Genomic DNA, 7283 nt, shown 5'->3' with positions numbered 1-7283 from the left:
GGGTCACAAGTCCCAGGAATCCTCCAGTGTCTACCCTGCAGGCTGGAATTGCAAGCATATATCATCACACCCTTTGTTACTGTTGTTTTTTATTTAAATTTGGATTTAGGGGACCAAACGCAGGCCCTTATGCATACACAGCAAACACTTTATGAGCTATCTCCCCAGCCCTAGAACTTTTAGTGATAAATATATGTACCATAATATATATTATCATTTGAATCATTCTTTCCTTGTTTTTAGACAAGGTTTCTAGGCTGGCCTAGATTTGTTATGTAGAGCAAGATGGCTTTGAACTCATACCGCACCAGCATGGTCTGGAACCACGAGTCTCAGCGGAGGGTGTCCAGGTTGAATGAAATCCACAGAGCACGAGGTTGAGGTGAAACAGCAGCTTGTTTATTGTTCTGCTGGGGCTAGCTTTTATACCATGGCACCAAATGGGGAGGGGGCTGCGAAGGGACTGTCACCTGACCCAAGGAGGGACTCTCACCTGACCCCAGTAGGGGTCAAGGACTGATCACGTGTACTCAACCTTTATCTGTCCCCAGTAGGGACTGTCACCTGACTCCAGCAGGGATCAAGGAATAATCACGTGCATTCAAACTTCCTCATCCAACTCCAGGAGCAGAGGGAAGTTATGATTCTTTGCAGATAAGCACCTCAAATGGGGGTAGGGAAATATAACTCGGGGTAGCAATTCCCACAATTCCCCCAACTTTATTTTATAATGAGGGGTCCTGTCTTAGGTCCTGTGAGGGAAGTACTTTCCCTTACCTGTCATTGGGCCCTGATGCCCTGTCTTAGGTGGGGAGTCTCCCCACAGGTTGCCCGTCCTTGGAGACCCTCATTTTTTTAGCATCTGTAGCCATACCTCATGACTTCCGGGAGAGTCATGGGCCAGACTGAGTTACATCTGATGGTGGACAAGCTCAGTCGTGGTGAAGGTGTTTAGAAGTCGTTTTAAGAGGAGCAGATCTATTGCCACCCCTACTAGTCCCAAGATCCCCAGGGACAAGGCACCTCCCCATCGCTGTACCCACCCCCCAATCTGGGCCGTGGCATTCTACCATCCCTCAGCAGATATAGGTTTAACATGGGTTTTATTAATTGCAATAATCTGATGTACCAAAGAGTGGGTAAAGTTTACAAAGGAATCATTTCAAGGCCCTCTAAGGTAAGCATTAAGGCGTTGCACCTCAAAGGACATATTTTTCACTTTCATAAGGGTCACACAGGCAGAATGATAGAAATGAGAACAAGAAGCTTGTTGCACCATCCACAACACATTAATCTGTTTCTGCAATAAGGCTGTTTGCTGATTTAAATTTAACATCCCCAATTGAATATGTGAGTCCATGGTATTTTGAGTCTCTAAGGCCTGGGTAACACGGGCAGCAAGAGTGTTAACAGTCTCTGCAGTAGCTGCATTCTGGGACACGGAGATTCCTGCAACGGTGGCAGCTGTGGCTGATATGGCGATGGCTGCGATGACTTCAGCGGTGATTTTAAAGTCTCTTCTCTCTCGATACAAGATAAGCTCTCGTCCATCATGTGGGTCTTCTACCACCAGGGGAACCAGAGCAGGAATTCTCACCATCAGCACGGACTCATCCGTCGGGGACCAGCAGTTGCTCAAAAAGCAGGAGCTGGAAGAACAATCAAGGACACCATCCTCCCCGACCGACCCATTAAAGGAGACAAACATAAAGGGAGGCAAAACACAAGCAAGGCTGACAATAGAGAAATTCATTCCCGCTGCATAATTAATCTGGAGGGATGTTTCAAAGATGTCTAATGTGTTCCATCGGGCTGTAGCATTGAAAGTCAAGCCCCTCTGAAGGGCTAAAGGCCTAAAATCTGTACATGCACGAGGGCCACAGAGAAACATGCCTGCGAACGTAGGTGAAACTCCTGTCATATTTGGATTTCTATAGGAATAATCAAAGGCCCCTCTCAAGGAGTTTTTAGAGGTAGGTCAGTGACCAAACCACCATAAATATTTATCTCCCTCCAATTTCCATGGCTCCTTGGGAGCACAATTTCCCCAAGATAATGGTAAGTACAATCTGAAGGATTGTGGCGTCTTCCAACATAAGGGAGCTGGTCTCGGAGGAGTTGGAAGTCCAGAAACATTTCTTTTAAAATTTATTGGATAAAAGATATCTCTCAATCCAAAACAAGGATGCCCAGAAAAATCAGAAGAAAAGTCTCCCAGAGAATAATTACTAAGGACCACGCATGGTCCAGAAAGAGAGATACTAGGCATCTCTGAAATATTGCTAATCTTCCGGAAGCAAAGGGCATGAGATATATCAAACGTTAAATTACCCAATGAAGATCTTTCTAATGCTGTATTTGCTGCAGGAACCCCCATAGTATAATTGGTGGAATAAAAGGATGGAAAAACAGAGCTTACTTTACTTACTGGCATCAGTATGGGTGGATTCCTCACCAGTGCCCATCTCAGGGCTCCCTTGATGTTCTTCACTTGAATCCATATTGTCAGGACCAGTAGGGCCTGGCTCCATTGGCTGAACATTCCGCTTCGGCACCCAGATGGGTTTTTTGGTTCCTGGAGGGAAAACGCAAATGGCTCCCCTCACCCTAGCCAACATGGGTGTGGATGATTGCCACTGTCCCGTGATACTATCCTTCCATCTAACCCAACCCAGCGATTGGGAAGGTTTCTGCCAATGTCTCTCTATTGCTGATAGACCTTGTTTATCTACTGTTAAAAAATTTAAAATGTATAAAATTGTAGATAACTGGGCATTTGGGGAGGTGAGCCTTTGTCCCCCAAGAACTGGGGATAAAGTTGTGCACCACTATGCCTAGCAGTTTTTATCATTCAATTTTTTTTGAGACTGGCTGTCCTGGAACTAGTTCTTGTAGACCAGGCTGGCTGGCCTCGAACTCACAGAGATTCTCCTGCTTTTGCCTCCCAAGTGCTGGGATTAAAGGCGTGCACCACCACCGCCCACCTTAATTTTTTTAAATCATTCTTAAGTGTGCAATTCATTGGCACTGAAGAACACATTTCTGCATGATCACCATGATTTTTAGAACTTTTTCTTTATCTACACAGGAACTGTACAACAAGCAATAACTCACTTCTTTCTCGTCCCTGAGCTCTACCTTATACCCCTCTGAATTTGACTACTTTGTGTGTGTGTGTGGCAGTGCTGGAGTGATGACTCATGGATTACAAGTGCTTGCTGCACAGGCACTAGGACCAGAAAATCTAGGTGCTACAGCCATAACCTTCGTATAAAGAGGGCTCAGGCAGGAGAATCAATGGAACTCACTAGTTACCAGCCAGAAAAAAAAATAGGAGCTTCAAGTCCAATGACAAAACTCTATCTCAAAGGAATGAGGCAGAGAATGATAAAGGAGAATACCTGATGCTCACACATATACCACACTCACACACACACACACACGCAAAACACATTCACACATACATCACACACTCACATACATATACACCACACACTCACATACATATACAACACATACACACACCACACAAATATGCACCATCACACACACATACACCATACAATGCACATACAATGCACACACATGTATATACACACATACACCACACACATATACGACACATACATACATAAACCACACACATATACACCACACACACATATGTGCACACACACACGTATATATACAATGCACACACATGTATATACACCACATACACACATATGCAGCATGCATGCACACACACATATATACAATGCATTCATTTATATACATCACATACACCACACATATATACAGCATGCATGCATGCATGCACACACACTCACACACACACATACCAGCATGTCTGTGACAGTCCTTCGAGGCCTGACAACTACAGGGCTATAGATGGACCTACAGAAGTGCTTGCCTAAGTAGTGACTACTTGAGAAGAAATGAACCCCGAGCTACTGAACCTCACATCTTACCCAAGGGACTGCAGACAGGCCTGTCTTTTGCTCTGGAGGAAAATGCTATCTTTCTTTCAAGGTTCCAAGCAAGACCTCCTCTTGCTTTAGAGACACGGTAAATTTATCTCCCAAGGCTGTGTGTTACCCACACATCCTTTGAAAGATGGTCACATGTCGGGTGGCCAGTATCTCTGGTCACAAGTTACACAGAGATGTGGGAGTGTGCAGAATTATCTCCAGGAGTCTTCTTTTCAGGGACTTCAGTATATTTTTTGGTCAGGGCTTTCTCACATGTCTACCCTCTAGTCAAAAGAGGGGGCATGAAATTGAGTGCATCTGGGCAAATCGATGCTGCAATAAAATCATGGTTCTGTCTGCAAAGAGGCAAATGGGACTGGCGCATCCTTGGAGCAACGGAAGTTCTGTGCCCGAGTGGTTTTCATGTGTGCGACCGAAATCCTTTTCCCATGCTACAAAATAAAATAAAATCACAGCTTATTGATTTGTCCAGAGGTAACTTGCACAACTCAGACATAAAATTTGTACCTGTAGTCCCAAGCAAGTACCCTTTTATTGGTTTTGAACAAGTTATTTGACTGCACGGAAGTGCGGTACACAGTTTCAAGGCCCGCTGAGTAACGTCTACCTGTACAGCTCACAGGGGCAGAGTGCTGGCCTAGCATGGGCAAGCCCGTGGTTCGGTCCTTAGGAGGGGGTGGGGAAACGCAAGTCACGTGGTGGTCTTGAAAATGATCTATTTTTGGTGTTTTTGAAACAAGATCTTCCTCTCCCCACATAGCCCAGGCGGCCTTGGCACTCTCCTTGTCTTCTCCCTCACACACCTCAGCTGAGATTACAGGCCTGTACCTACTATCCCACTTGGCTCAGTCTTTGTAATGAAGAAAAACGCTGTCATAAAAGGTCCTCCAATTTTTGGAATATCTATAGTTATACACACACACACACACACACACACACACACACTACCTTGCGAACAGATAGGTGTCTGGAAAGAGATTTATAAATATGCCTTTTCTGGTATCATTTATTTTAAGAGTATTTTTTTCACCCCATGACAGTCACTTGAGGCTGACAACGTTTCCATGGTAACCATGTTCTCAGAAAAAAAGAAAAGAAAAAAACAAAACGAAACAAAAGCATCACTAATTGCTGGTAAATATCAATCCTTCAATGTCTCAACACCTTTGATTACAGCATTGGCTCCCCATGTAAAAGGGCTTCTTCATGTTAGGACACAGGCCACTCCCAGAGCAGCGAGGAAGCTCACTTTGGATCTGGTGCTGGGAGTGGGTGGGTGAGGAGGACCCCAGGGGGAATCTGACTCAGCCCACAGGGTAAGGTTCACTTCCCCCACCAAAAACGTCTTTGTTTCCTTTTCAGCAGCACGGTGAGCTCGGAAGCTGTTCTGTGCCAACATGGAAGGGGCGGGACAGGCTGGGAGTGAGCATGCCTTTCCAGAGGCCCGGAAGTTTGTAAATGACTTTTCAAAGCTTTTGCTACATGATTTTGAAATACAAATGCTTCTCTCCTGAAAGGGAGGGAAACTTTTGAATCAGGGCCCTGCAACTTGGTTGATTCAAATCTGAGTCAAGGGGCATCATGGGAGTAGTGGGCAGGACTAGGGCAGAGCGGTTGAAAGGAGGTTTTGATCGCTTCTGCACTAATGGGGAGAGAGCATTGCTTTCTGCAAGGTTTGTGTGTGTGTGTGTGTGTGAGAGAGAGAGAGAGAGAGAGAGAGAGAGAGAGAGAGAGAGAGAGAGAGGGAGGGAGGGAGGGAGGAAGGGAAGGAGGGAGGGAGAGGGAGGAAGGGCGGCTTGTTAGAGAGAGTAACTTTGAAAACTTAATTTTCCTTGCCAAGAGCTAATGGGCCGTCTGCAGTGTGCATGAAATTACATTCTGAGCAGCCGAGAGAAGCCAAAGGGAGGCCTCTGCAGAGTGAATTTGGCATCCATCTATCAGCTCCATGTGAGACAATCTGGAGGCTCTTGCCCGTAACCAAGAAAACAAACAAAAGCCCCGTGAAGCTTTATTGGGCAACAATCGGTCACTGGAAAGGAACTGGAACCAAGACAGAGTTACTTGCGTTCCATCCACGAGTCTCTGAAGCCCAGGAACTGATAGTGAGACAGGATTCTTCCCGTTCCATTTAAACTTAACTAAGTCAGCACAGAGGTGTGGAATTAGGAGAATCTGCACACCGACCACCCAATCTCCTGATGTCTTAAGAACTTGGAGCAGAATAAAGGGATTCCAGAACTATCTTCTTATCCTTGTCCCGTGTTTGCAGAGGTGAATGTGTTTTCCTGAGGTGCAGATCTAGGAGACAATACAGTTGGAGAAAATCCTTCATTCATCCCCATCCCCAACCTTTGTGGTGCTCTGGTCACAACCAGTTAGGCATTGTTTGCTCTCTCCGACTTCCCCACATAAGATCTGACTGGGCGCTCATCCTCCCTCTCTGAGAAGGTAAACGTGACAGCTAAGGCAGCAGTTAAGTGACTCGTACAATATCACACAGCTAAGGTTACAGTGTAAAAACGACATACAGGGTCACTCTAGTTTTGTGACTCAAGAGTGTCAGAGCAGAATGCTACAGCATAAAGGAGAGAGAAAATCCGACTGTGTTAAACTGTAGGGAAAGGCCGAGGCTCTTAAGGCAAAGACAGCGCACATTCATCAGAGATGTGTGGACAGCCCCCCGCCCCCAGAGGTCTACCCAGGGTTTCTTTGCTGCCAAGCTCACTTGTCCCCTGCTTATAGGGGTGGCTGCAGCCACGGAGAGAAGCCCAGGCTGCAGGCTGTCCAAAGCCTGGCTGGTCTCTTGTGCCAACAAGGCAGAAGAGGGAACCATTTCTAGAGAGCTTCTCATTCAGATGACTTTCCGAGGTGAGTCCTGGCTGTCTGGGTGTCTGTGCTTCTCAGCAAATCCTCTCAGGCTCCAAAAGGACTCATCCTCTGTTAAGCATCCAGTTCCCCAGTGCCCTTGCATGCTGGTCCTGGGAAGGGGGGGGGGCAGAGTTCATTCCAGTGTTCTTTTTCTGCAAGGCTCCTGTTGGGCTAACAGTGGTGATGTCTGAATACCAAGCATCTTATCAGCACAATGCACCCCAAGTTTATGTTGCCTGCTGTCCCCCGGGAATGGAGCTCTGTTTAATCCAGACAATGAGTTTGGAACTGGGATGTGATTGTCTGGTGTTGGGAGTTAGAAAGCTCAGACTGACGCCTTTCTCTGGAGTTTCTTTACCTGCCCTTCATACTGGAACAACCTCAACCTTGTCAGTATTAATCCTCTGGTTATTAAAGCTAAGA

The 7283-nt window shown here is 46.1% G+C and overlaps 2 long non-coding RNA genes across 2 annotated transcripts; one reads left to right on the top strand and one right to left on the bottom strand.

Annotated features, from left to right (window-relative positions):
* Positions 1-377: 377 nt before the first annotated feature.
* Positions 378-2685, bottom strand: LOC148120511 (uncharacterized). The gene is made up of 2 exons (XR_015739240.1): positions 2429-2685; positions 378-1649 (listed from the first exon to the last, which is right to left on the bottom strand). It is a non-coding gene; the product is annotated as an uncharacterized LOC148120511 (long non-coding RNA).
* A 2407-nt stretch (positions 2686-5092) lies between these two features.
* Positions 5093-6233, top strand: LOC146892384 (uncharacterized). Its single transcript, XR_015004441.2, has 2 exons — positions 5093-5665; positions 5833-6233. It is a non-coding gene; the product is annotated as an uncharacterized LOC146892384 (long non-coding RNA).
* Positions 6234-7283: the final 1050 nt, after the last annotated feature.

Source organism: Myodes glareolus, chromosome 11 (assembly GCF_982192425.1).
Source record: "Myodes glareolus chromosome 11, mMyoGla1.1, whole genome shotgun sequence".
NCBI lineage: Eukaryota > Metazoa > Chordata > Mammalia > Rodentia > Cricetidae > Myodes > Myodes glareolus.
This window is presented reverse-complemented; position numbering and strand designations above follow the sequence as displayed.